This window comes from Rhinoderma darwinii, chromosome 3 (assembly GCF_050947455.1).
Source record: "Rhinoderma darwinii isolate aRhiDar2 chromosome 3, aRhiDar2.hap1, whole genome shotgun sequence".
NCBI lineage: Eukaryota > Metazoa > Chordata > Amphibia > Anura > Rhinodermatidae > Rhinoderma > Rhinoderma darwinii.
Window position 1 is genome coordinate 101166479 of NC_134689.1, and position 11181 is coordinate 101177659.

Here is an 11181-nt window from a genome sequence, read left to right on the forward strand (position 1 = left end):
CCTAATAGGGTATATGAAAATGGATTTTCTAAAGTAGACAAACTCATTAAAGTCTTCCTCTTATTAAAGATATTCTTGATCCCATGAGGCGTTATGCTTGTGCACTGGACACAGCTGCCTATCTCGGATGGGGTAATTGTCTGTAGACAAATTCCTCTTTACTGGCAGAATAGGAGCCCCATCGAAGAGGCCTATTATTTTGATTTTTATATGAGCATGTTTACCTTGGAGGAGCCACTAAAAAAAACAATCTTCTCCTGGTGAACTTCTACAGGTACCTTATGCCTATTTTTTTAAAGTGATATCTATGCTGTTGCTGGAGAACCCCATAACTAGATTCCAAAGAAATCCTTATTTCTATAGAGTCCTGGTTGGAAATCATTGATAAACAGATATTTACTGTATGAAACTGTGTATAAAGCAAGGCTAAAAACAAATATGTGTGAAATATGTGTGAAATATGGCTGGATTCACACATCGCATATTTGTTTCTGATTTTTTTGCAGATTTTTTAGCTAAAGCCAGAAGTGGTTTCAAAAAGAATGAGAAATATATAGGAAAAACATATACTTCTCCTTCCGCCTTGATCCACTTCTGGCTTTAGTTAAAAAAAATCTGCATCAAAATCCGCAACAGATACGCGATGTATGAATTCAGCCTAAAAATCATGTCATGTGTTGGGCTTTGGCTTTAAGGAAACAAATCAATGGGCAATAGAGAAAAAGGTTATAAAAGCTATTAATTAACTAATACTTGGCGGAGACTGTTTGACTCTAATCCCACCTGTTCCTTTTCTAAAGCTCATTCTCCATAAAGTATTGATATTCCTGCTGTGTGGCTCGAGGTCTTTCCCAGCTTGATATGGAGGCTCCACAATAAAACAATTGAACCAAGGCTTGATGTGACATTATGTAGCCCAGGGTCATGAAACCACCATTCCCAAACCCAGATATCTTCGTTAGTTTCTTCTTAAGCCATTGTTTCGAATACATTGTAGGGTGGGTCCATAAATCTTTGTCATGAAGAGAACTTTTTGCACTTCAGTCTGAGGCTTCTCTGCAAGAGTAAGAATTAAACAGACCAGAATGTGTCTGACAGGCTCCATTTGAAAATTTATACTGTATATTGACATCAACAAACGTCTTATTATATTGTACTGACCTCTTTGTTTACCCTTTGCGGTCAAAGCGTTCCCTTGTGAACAATACTAGGGTTAACAATGTAAATCAAACATGATTTAATATTTTGGGGTCAGCTGTAGAGAAATAACAGAAAGCAGCCAATCAATATTCTGTATATTCTGTATATCAGTAATTTATCTGACGCATGTCAAATTGGTATATACGGTAAGTATAAGTAAAATACACACAAATCCATTGTGTACTGCACACATTTTCATTTTATAAAACAAATTCTGAATCCCGAATATATGACAGCTAGATAATAAGTGGTTAATCCCTTAGGCTGGATTCATACACAGCGTTATGCTGCATTTTTGTATGTTTTTTGTGGCGTTTTTAATGGTGTTTTTTGCAGCAATATTTGTTGCTTTTCTTAGTGCGGCCAGATGTTACATTAAAGTCTTTAATAAAATATAAATCGCACTACACACAACTGTGTTTTAATTTGTGTCATTTTTGAGGAAATTTTGTGGTCAGTTGCATTTTTTTCCAAATGCAGCATGCTTTGGATATTGCTTTTTTTTCCAGAAGCTTCTCTAGAGGACTTCAAAAACGCCAGGAAAAAAGCATGTACAAAATTAAACCAAATGAAAAATGACACCAACAATGACACTAAAAACCACCATAAAAAACGCATGTTACATTTTAACAACGATAGCTTTTTTTTTTATGCAGTTGAAATTGCATAATTGAAAATTGCAAATTGAAAAATTCTGTGTGTGAAGGACGTCTCATTTTGGCTTTGAGGACAAACCATATTTTCCCATTTTTACCTCACTGCATTCTGGGAGCTAAAACTTTTTTATTCTTTCATTGACGTTGCGGTCTAAGGCTCTGTTCACATCTGCGTTGGGGTCCATTTCTGATGTTCCAGCGGAACTTTCCATCAGAATGGGACCCTGAACAGACACAAACTGACAGGAACGGAAACCAGAGGTTTCCGATTCCATCACCATTGATTTCAATAGTGATGTATCCGGTGCCTGTGGTTTCCGGCGTAGTCTACTTGTTTCTTCTATTTTGGATTGTATTTTTTTATATAATATTTTGGTACATAACACTCACCAATTATTTCACTGTTCTCTGGATACTTTGAGTTATGTTTTACATTTATTGTATTGTTTGTAATGATTAAGGGGATATATAATATATATATATGGTCTTTTTTCTTTTTTGCATGCATTTTTTTTTACAAATTATTCAATAAAAATGTATTTACATTTTTATTTGTCCCACAAGAGGGATTTTACGTTACAATTTTTTCTTTGTAATGTGTTGGAACTCCTATGTATTCCAATGCATTACTGCCTGTTCATGTATAATGCACAGGCAGCAGTTACAGTATCCCTCAGGCTAGCACTAACAGGGGATCACATAGGACAACCCTGGGCACTTATGTTAGCCCCAGGTATGTCCGTTAAATTCGTCAGCTCGTCAGCAAATGCCCTCCCTTGTGATGCTGAAATCCCTATTGATTGTGGCATTACAAGGGTTAGACTGCTATTATTGCATTCTTCTTCAACCCCTCATGCGATCACACAGGCACATTGGTCGCGCGATCACAGTGCTGTAAGGGCACATTCAGACATGGCAGAATTGCTGTGGAATTCCACTGCGGACAGTCCGCAGTGGAAATCCTTTGCAGACAGTTTATCCATTGGTTTCCTCACCTTTTTAGTAATCTTCGTGCAGACGTTGCGGAAAACTCAGCTGCGGACCATAGGCTGTGGTGCGGAATTTTCAGTCCGTAGCATGCACTGTCTGTTGCGGAGAAGAAGCTGAATGCAAAAACTGAAATCTGTGGCAAGTCCGCTGTGTTTTCTGCAACGTCTGAATTACCTGTCAAATGTGCAAATGTTGGTGCAGATTCGTTGCGTAATTGCCCCAAATCTGCACCAACATTTGCAGCGGAAAAATTCTGCCACGTCTGAACATGCCCTTAATGTGTTGGATGTAAACAAAGGGTTGAAGTGGTACAATCTGAATAGCATTATTAATATTAAATAACTACATATTTACAGGTAAATTACATTTACAAGGTAATCGTGTGCTTGGTAAAATAGATTTGATAACAATGAGCCACATTTATTAAAAAACAGTTAATCAAAAATGTCACAGAAAATCTGACCCTCCCAATAGCAACCAATAAAAGTGCAGCCTTCATTTTTTCCAGAGCAGATTAGGATACTAACGGCACCGGACAGACCCTATTCACTTATAATGTCTGCCATGATTTCCATTGTTTTGAAGCCAAGAATGGCGCTGCATATTTAGTTATTTTTGCTGTCAAATCTGCCAGAACTGCTGACAAAGGCTCTGAACCTCCGATAGCAGTGTGAACAGAATCTAAGGTTTTAAATAATACAATAGTCAAGTGATTATAAAAGTGCGTTATGGTCCTTCAGTCGTTACTAAAATTAGTCATTAGTGATAAAAAAAATTTTTATTGCGTTTTGCACATTGCCAAATTTCCTATTACCTTTCAGCCTGTGCGAAATACAGCTCATTTGTTCATCTCTGGTAGCCACAGTTGATATCATTGCGTACCTGTAAACTGGTGGTGGCGGTATTAGTAATGTTAATGCCCCTCGTAACAACATTTATAAGGCATATTCCTTGCGCTCATGATGACTGGCACTTAGCAAGCGTGACACCCGATAAAAACAACCCTCATCATTTCTATCATCATAGAATTCTTAACTGATACTAAAATCAGAGAAATCCAGTGTAAATCCAGCCTTAGCCACTGATCCACATTCATGGCATTTTCCTGTGTTTTATTGTTATTACTCAGCTTATAATGTGTAATGAACTTTAGATGTCTATTTAAGCTATAAAGCTGTCAGCCACACATTATTTAGGAAATGTCGCTCTTACAACGGAATAATCTAGGTCAAGAATTATTCTGTAGATATAAAAGTCATTCATATATTGGATCTATTTACACTTTCAGAATGTTTGCCTATACTGTGATATGTTCCTCATCTAGTACATGATTCTTCTCATGCAATAAGAGACCGTAAGTGAATACAACATTGTTTTGATCATAGAACTTTAAAGAACTTGTTTCTACACAGAGATCAAACCGTCTTCCAGGAGAAGGTAATTAAAATGCTGTTAAAAAAGAGATGGACAGGTAATGAGAGGAACAAACAAGCTCGGCTACTGCTGGGATATAACTCATCCATTATGTGGCCTTGTCAACTACAATAAAGGCCTGATCCCAGGGAACATCCCCGAAGCTGAACAAACAAAAATATTTCTTATGAGCCTAAAATACCATGACTGTAGTACTTCAGAAATGTTCAATGAGTGGTGTGCAGCACTATAATAGACTTCTTATGAAACTATCCCCCTAGGGCTTGTTGGGTCTGTTTGTTTTTATCAAAAACTACAGTGTAGCCAGGAAAGGGGGTAAGGGTGATGTGTAAAGGTTACCGACCCTCTAAGCCAGATCCCTTTATTCTGCTGTGGGTTTGGAGACATTTTCATTATCATCACATAGATAGAAATTAAGTTAATGACAATCAGTTGGTTTTACCAGACAGTTCTTCTTTTGTTCCTCCGTGACAAAAGTGAGGTCATCTTTTCAATATACAAGTGTGCGTGAGGCCTCTATATGTGACTGTTTATGCAGTGGTATACGGATAGGCTTCTTTCATTGATCTCTTTACTTCCTGTTGGCAGATTACATTCATCTGATTATTATTCTTTATGAACATATGTTACTTTATGTTTTATGTAACTAATAATTGAGGTTCTCAAGAAAAAAAAAACAGCTGTTTTTGCTACTAAGCTCTTGTTGATTGCCGGCTTTTCTTCACTCCGTTAAACTGTAAAAAAAAGTTAAAATGTAACGTAGTTATTAATAAATATAACATAATTTCTACTATTTATTAGAGTTGTTTGGAAAAGAGCTGCTTCATCTATAGAAGGAAGGTGGCCAAAGTCAGAAAAACTTTTGATATGCATAAGATGCTACATTGTTGCACGACTTTAATAAATATATATTTGCCAATAGCCATGCACGGTCGGACTGACCCAGTAGAGTACCAGAGGATTCAATAATGACACATAATGGGCCAACAGATGACAACCCGATTTGGAGATGACTTTCGGGTCAATCACTTCCCACCCGGATCTTTTTTAAGATTTGATTTATAAACAACTTATTTGACCTCAATGATGATATGGGTATGGCTCTCGACACCCTCAGCATGATCAGCCCTTCTGAATTTTAAATGGGGCCTCAAGCAGATATATGGACATGGGTTGTCAGAAGTTTTTAAACGTTTAGTTACCCTTTAAAAACATGAAAATATACATGTAATCGTATAAAAATATAGAACACTGTGGTAGTGTACATACTAATATAGTACCTTAGCCAACAGCATTATTCCTAATCGTTCACATGCAAAGAACATCATACATAGATTATTTGTTGTCTCCAGTGAATCATGTGTTTTTCCTGTAGCAAAGGGATTATACATCAGACAAATAAATAAGGAAAATCAACAAAGGGACAGGGACAGGGAATCTGATGCTGACATCTTAATAACTGCCTGAAAGCAAATTTCACCCCATGTAGTTCAAAGTAGATAATAATGACTGTCTCTAAAGAAAAGTATTCCCTGTGCATGATAATAAAAGGGATGACAAGCCCTAGGAAAAAGCCCACCACAGGGGTCCTTACAACATAGACGGGCCCATCTTTCCTGTCCCATTCATTGTATAGACATAAGACAAGAAGAGGCAAATTTCACATGACTGTTTGGGCATTTGCAGATGTGGCGGATACGATGCAGATTTAACGTCAGGAATTGAGGGTGTAAAATCTGCAGTGTATTACAGTAGCAGCAAAGTAGATTTTAAGGGTTCGTCAACACGGGATGGAAAATTTCACCAAAAATACGCCTGACATGCGGATTTTGCTGCAAATTTTGTTGTGATTTTCACCACAAATGTCACCCCTCTCTTTGAAACGAGTGAAATCTGCAGTGAAAATATGCAACATCAGTCATCCACTTTGCTGATACTGTAATACGCTGCAAATTTACTGCCCGCAAGTCCGGATGGAAAATTCACACACCGTATTCACCATGTGAACGTGAACATACTCTAAAAAATCTCATCAACATCAAGTGAATTTATGTTGTGTATGTTTACAGCAGATTTCACTCCTTTTAATGAGAGGAGTGAAATTTGCAGTGAAAATTGCTACAAAATCTGTAGCAAAATTCACGTCTAAAATGCAAATTTTGCGGCATTTCCTGCTGGATTTTCTGGGCCCTATGGACATACCCTTAAGCAGGCCATAGTTAAAGAATTCTTCCCAGTTTTATGTAATAATTCAGAAACATAACAGCAGGTTTATGCTTAGCTCATATTTTAAAACCAATTTCTTTAAAACCTGCACTGTCCCCATAAGAAATTAACAACCGCACAGAAAAAAAATCACGACGTACAGTATGTTCACACATGGAATTAAAGCTCACCAGTAAGAACATTTAGGGAAAGTTCACACATAGCAGATTTGTTACAGATATTTCTGCAGCTGAAAATCGGTTCAATACGTTGTAATGGGGATGTTTTGGTTGGGTTCACACGTGGCGGAATTTCACTTAAATTCCGCTGCGGACACTCCGCAGCGTTAATCCGCAGCGGAGCCGTTTGTCCATTGACTTACACTTTAATTTAGCAGTGTTCGTTTAGACGAGGCGTAAAATTCCGCTGCGGAGCATAGGCTGCGGAGCGGAATTTGGTGTCCACAGCATGCTCTGTCTGTTGCGGAGCAGTGGCGGACTCATGGCGGAATTTCTCCATTGACTTCAATGGAGATTCTAATTTCCGCAATGAAGTTCGCAGCTGTCATGCACATGTTATGTGTGCTGCGGATCCGTCTTGCTTTTTTAACTTGACATTTCTTCATTCTGGCTGGACCTATGTATTTCTAGGTCTACAGCCAGACTGAGGAAGTCAATGGGGCTCCCGTAATGACGGGAGCGTTGCTAGGAGACGTCAGTAAATAGTCACTGTCCAGGGTGCTGAAAGAGTTAAGCGATCGGCAGTAACTGTTTCTGCACCCGGGACAGTGACTACCGATCCCAATATACAGCAACCTGTAAAAAAAATAGAAGTTCCTACTTACCGAGAACTCCCTGCTTCTGTCTCCAGTCCGGCCTCCCAGGATGACGTTTCAGTCTAAGTGACGGCTGCAGCCAATCACAGGCTGCAGCGGTCACATGGACTGCCGCGTCATCCAGGGAGATCGGCCTGGATGCCGAAGGAGGGACAGGTCACCAAGACAACGGGCGGTAAGTATGAATTTCTTTGACTTTCACAAGGGAAAGTGCTGTCCCTTCTCTCTATCCTGCACTGATAGGGAGAAGGGAAGTACTTTTACCGCAGTCCGCAGCAGCTAGTCCGCATCAATTTACTGCACATTTTGTGCAGATCCGCAGCAGAATCTGCAACGCAGATTCTGTGCGGCATTGATGCGGACAGTTGCGGAGGAAATCCGCCACGTGTGGTCATGCCCTTTATCAGAATGTGTATTCATTTTTGGAAAGCCTTTTCAGATGTAGGGGACGTATTTTGAGTCGCAGAAATTTCTGTAACAAATATGCTGCTGATCTCTCAGCTTGATTTCTGTTTGTTAGAATGAATTGTTCTTTATTAATAAATGTATATAGCATTGCTCGTTGTCAATCCTGTTGTATTATTTTGATTAAATTATCTGAGTATCGATGCCCCTTCACTTAATGACCAATGATTACAAATTGATCTTCTTCCAGTTTTTTTTTGTGTGTGCAGACAGTAACGTCAACTATATCTATAGTGTATATCCACTGTCCATCTTTAAACACCATTTTACAGTTCACATAAAGAATGAATCTACATAAAGATGTAGGGATTTTAAGTACATACCTTGTAATACTTATCCTGTACTGATCCTGAGTTAAAGGATGAATTACAGTTTTGAGCTGCATTTACAATTCTGCAGACTTCAGAGGCAGTGTTCCCTATAAGGTGCCGGCTATCGCGGCTGCGCACCTTCCACAGTCCGCCCGCTCACTAAACTTTAAAGCCTGTGCACTGTCACGGGCGGCGGGTGGATGCAGTGGCGTCACTAGCTCTGGTGCTAGTGACAGCCACATTCACTTGTATGTGAGTCCTCAGGACGCACATACAAATGAATACTATGGGCTGCAGGTCATGTTAGGCCTGCAGCCTATAGGGCGCTAGGAGTCGCGTAGGCCAGGGTAATGATGTCACATGTGTCCCGCCGGAGAGGCAGTGTATCGCTCCGTCTGTCGCTGGAACGGGGCAAGGTAAGTATAATCTTTTTTTTTTTTTTTTAAGGAACTGTGTGGCAGTATATACAGTGGGAGGGGGGCTGTGTAGTGCTATATATTCACAAGGGGAAGAAGGGGGCTGTGTAGCACTATATACAAGGGGAGGGGAGCTGTGTAGCACTATATACACAAGGAGAGGAGAGGGGCTGTGTAGCGCTATATACAGGGGGAGGGGCTGTGTAGTGCTATATATACACATGGGGAAGAAGTGGGCTGTGTAGCACTATATACAAGGGTAGGGGGGCTGTGTAGCACTATATACACAAGGGCAAGAGGGGGGCATTGCTGCGTAGCACTATATACAGGAGGGCTGTGTGGCACTATCTACAGGGGGTCTGTGTGGCACTATCTACAGGGGGGTCTGTGTGCCACTATCTACACGGGGGGTCTGTCTGGCACTATTTACAGGGGGTCTGTGTGGCACTATCTACAGGGGAGTCTGTGTGGCACTATCTACAGGGGGGTCTGTGTTCCACTATCTACAGGGGGGGTCTGTGTGGCACTATCTACAAGTGGGCCTGTGTGGCACTATCTACAGGGGGGTCTGTGTGGCACTATCTACAGGGGGGGTCTGTGTGGCACTATCTACAGGGGTCTATGTGGCACTATAGGGGGAGCTGCGTGGCAGTATCTACAGGGGGGGTCTGTGTGTCGCACTATCTGCAGGGGGCTGCGTATGGCACTATCTGCAGGGGGCTGTATGTGTTGCTATCTAGAGGGGGTGACTATCTACAGAGGGATGTGTGTGATGCTATCTACGGGGGGGGCTGTGTGTGTCGCTATCTACAGTGGGGGGTGAAGCTGTCTACAGGGGGATGTGTGTGGCGCTATCTACAGGGGCTGTGTGGCACTCTCTACAGGGGTACTGTGGCACTATTTACAGGGTGTGTGTGTGCGTCGCTATCTACAGACGGTCTGTGTGGCGGTATCTATAGGGGCAGCGGTGTAATGAAGGATTCTTTCATTGATGCCTATAATTGGTGTTTACAACTATCTATTTTACTGCTGGACTTGTAATATTATAGTATTTAAAAAAGTAAATTAAATTCTAATTCAAAATAAGTTTTCTTATTCTCTTATTTAGTCGCTATATTAGCGTTTACTGGGTGTATTACTTTTGGTCATCAGATCGCCCACCATTGATGGAGACTCGCCCTGCTCCCTAACTGCCCCGCTCAGGCACTGCCAAGACTTAGAGCGAACATTGTTCAGAGCTGAAATCCCCACCATCCCTTTGCTTGTTCAATGTTTGCATAGAGGTTGCTCTGGTGATTTGAATTCTGCGACATATAGTTTTTGAAATAAGCAATGTAGAAATAATCTCATGTAGGAAAAGCTATCTGTCCCACTACATTAACCCCTTAACCTCTTTCCATCCTGCGCTGGAAATGTATGGCGCGGGTGGGTGGCCCTTAACACAAGCTGCCATATATTTACGGTGCTCACATGGGCCTATGCCATTAGCAGGTTTCAATGGTAACAAGCAATGCAAAAGACAAGAATCGGTGCAAGCTCTGATCCTTACATTTTCACCCCTTAGATGTCGCGGTCGACAGAGACCGCAGCATCTACACAGCTAGACAGAGGGAGGGGGCTTAAAATAGCCCATCAATGTTTGATTGATGGGGTGCAACCTGTGGGACTTTCGTTCATCAACACAATAAATGTACGGGCAGGTGGCTGTATCTGGTACTGCAGTACATCACCATTTATGACGTACCCCTTTAATGCAATTTGTAACACATATTACAATGGTTTTCCACCATTCTCTGAATAAATCTGGATTAACTAAGTATATTTTTACTGTTAAACTTAATGGACACGTGTTGTTGTTTTTTCTTCAAAAGTTAGTTTGCAGACCAATTTGTCTTGTATTAATAGAAATATATAACAGCCTTTTCTCACCGCAATAACTTTCTATGCTCTGTCTTGGTAGCTTTAGACTTTTTGAGAACATTATAGTAAATAATAAATTTATATGGTTTAATAATAGTGGGAAATATTGCTGCAACAAAGACAGGGAAATCCATGTTTCCCAGTCTTTAGAGCAAAAAAAATATTTGCTTTGATCAGTCAGCCCAGTGAATGCATATTCATTGCTCTATTGTACAATGGCAACTATTAGCCCCCTTTTCTTTGTGATACTATTATACCTCATGGACCCTAGTTTACCATGACATGCTGAGTTTACCATACCAACAAAAGGGATGTAGCTCTAATCTAAGACAAATAATGTCCTTAAGCACAATACACAGTCCGTTAGATCATTAGTACTCCATTATATAGACAGCACTTTGTTCTATTCCAATTGTAATTAGTATTACCATGTAAATGAGGCTTTGACTGCCGAGAACATTCATTGAACCATCTTAGTACCAGGAAACATTTTATGACCACTAAATGGCGCATATGCTAAAGTAGAAACATTATTGTTGTGTAAACTAGCCGCAAACTAAATAGTAAGAATCAAAAAGTTCTACAGATGGGATCCGGTATGATAACTACAACAATATTTTAAGCCCATAAATTTTTCCTTCAAAATCAATTGTTCTGTGCAAAATGTTCACCACCAAATTACAGAGCACGTTTTCTGTTAATAAAAGTAAGATTTATTTTATTACAAATATGAAAACTGGCAATGCTGA

General features: G+C 40.1%; 1 long non-coding RNA gene across 1 annotated transcript; it reads right to left on the bottom strand.

Moving 5' to 3' along the window:
• Nucleotides 1–659: 659 nt before the first annotated feature.
• Nucleotides 660–4844, bottom strand: LOC142751056 (uncharacterized). The gene is made up of 3 exons (XR_012882695.1): nt 4723–4844; nt 1162–1255; nt 660–1056 (listed from the first exon to the last, which is right to left on the bottom strand). It is a non-coding gene; the product is annotated as an uncharacterized LOC142751056 (long non-coding RNA).
• Nucleotides 4845–11181: the final 6337 nt, after the last annotated feature.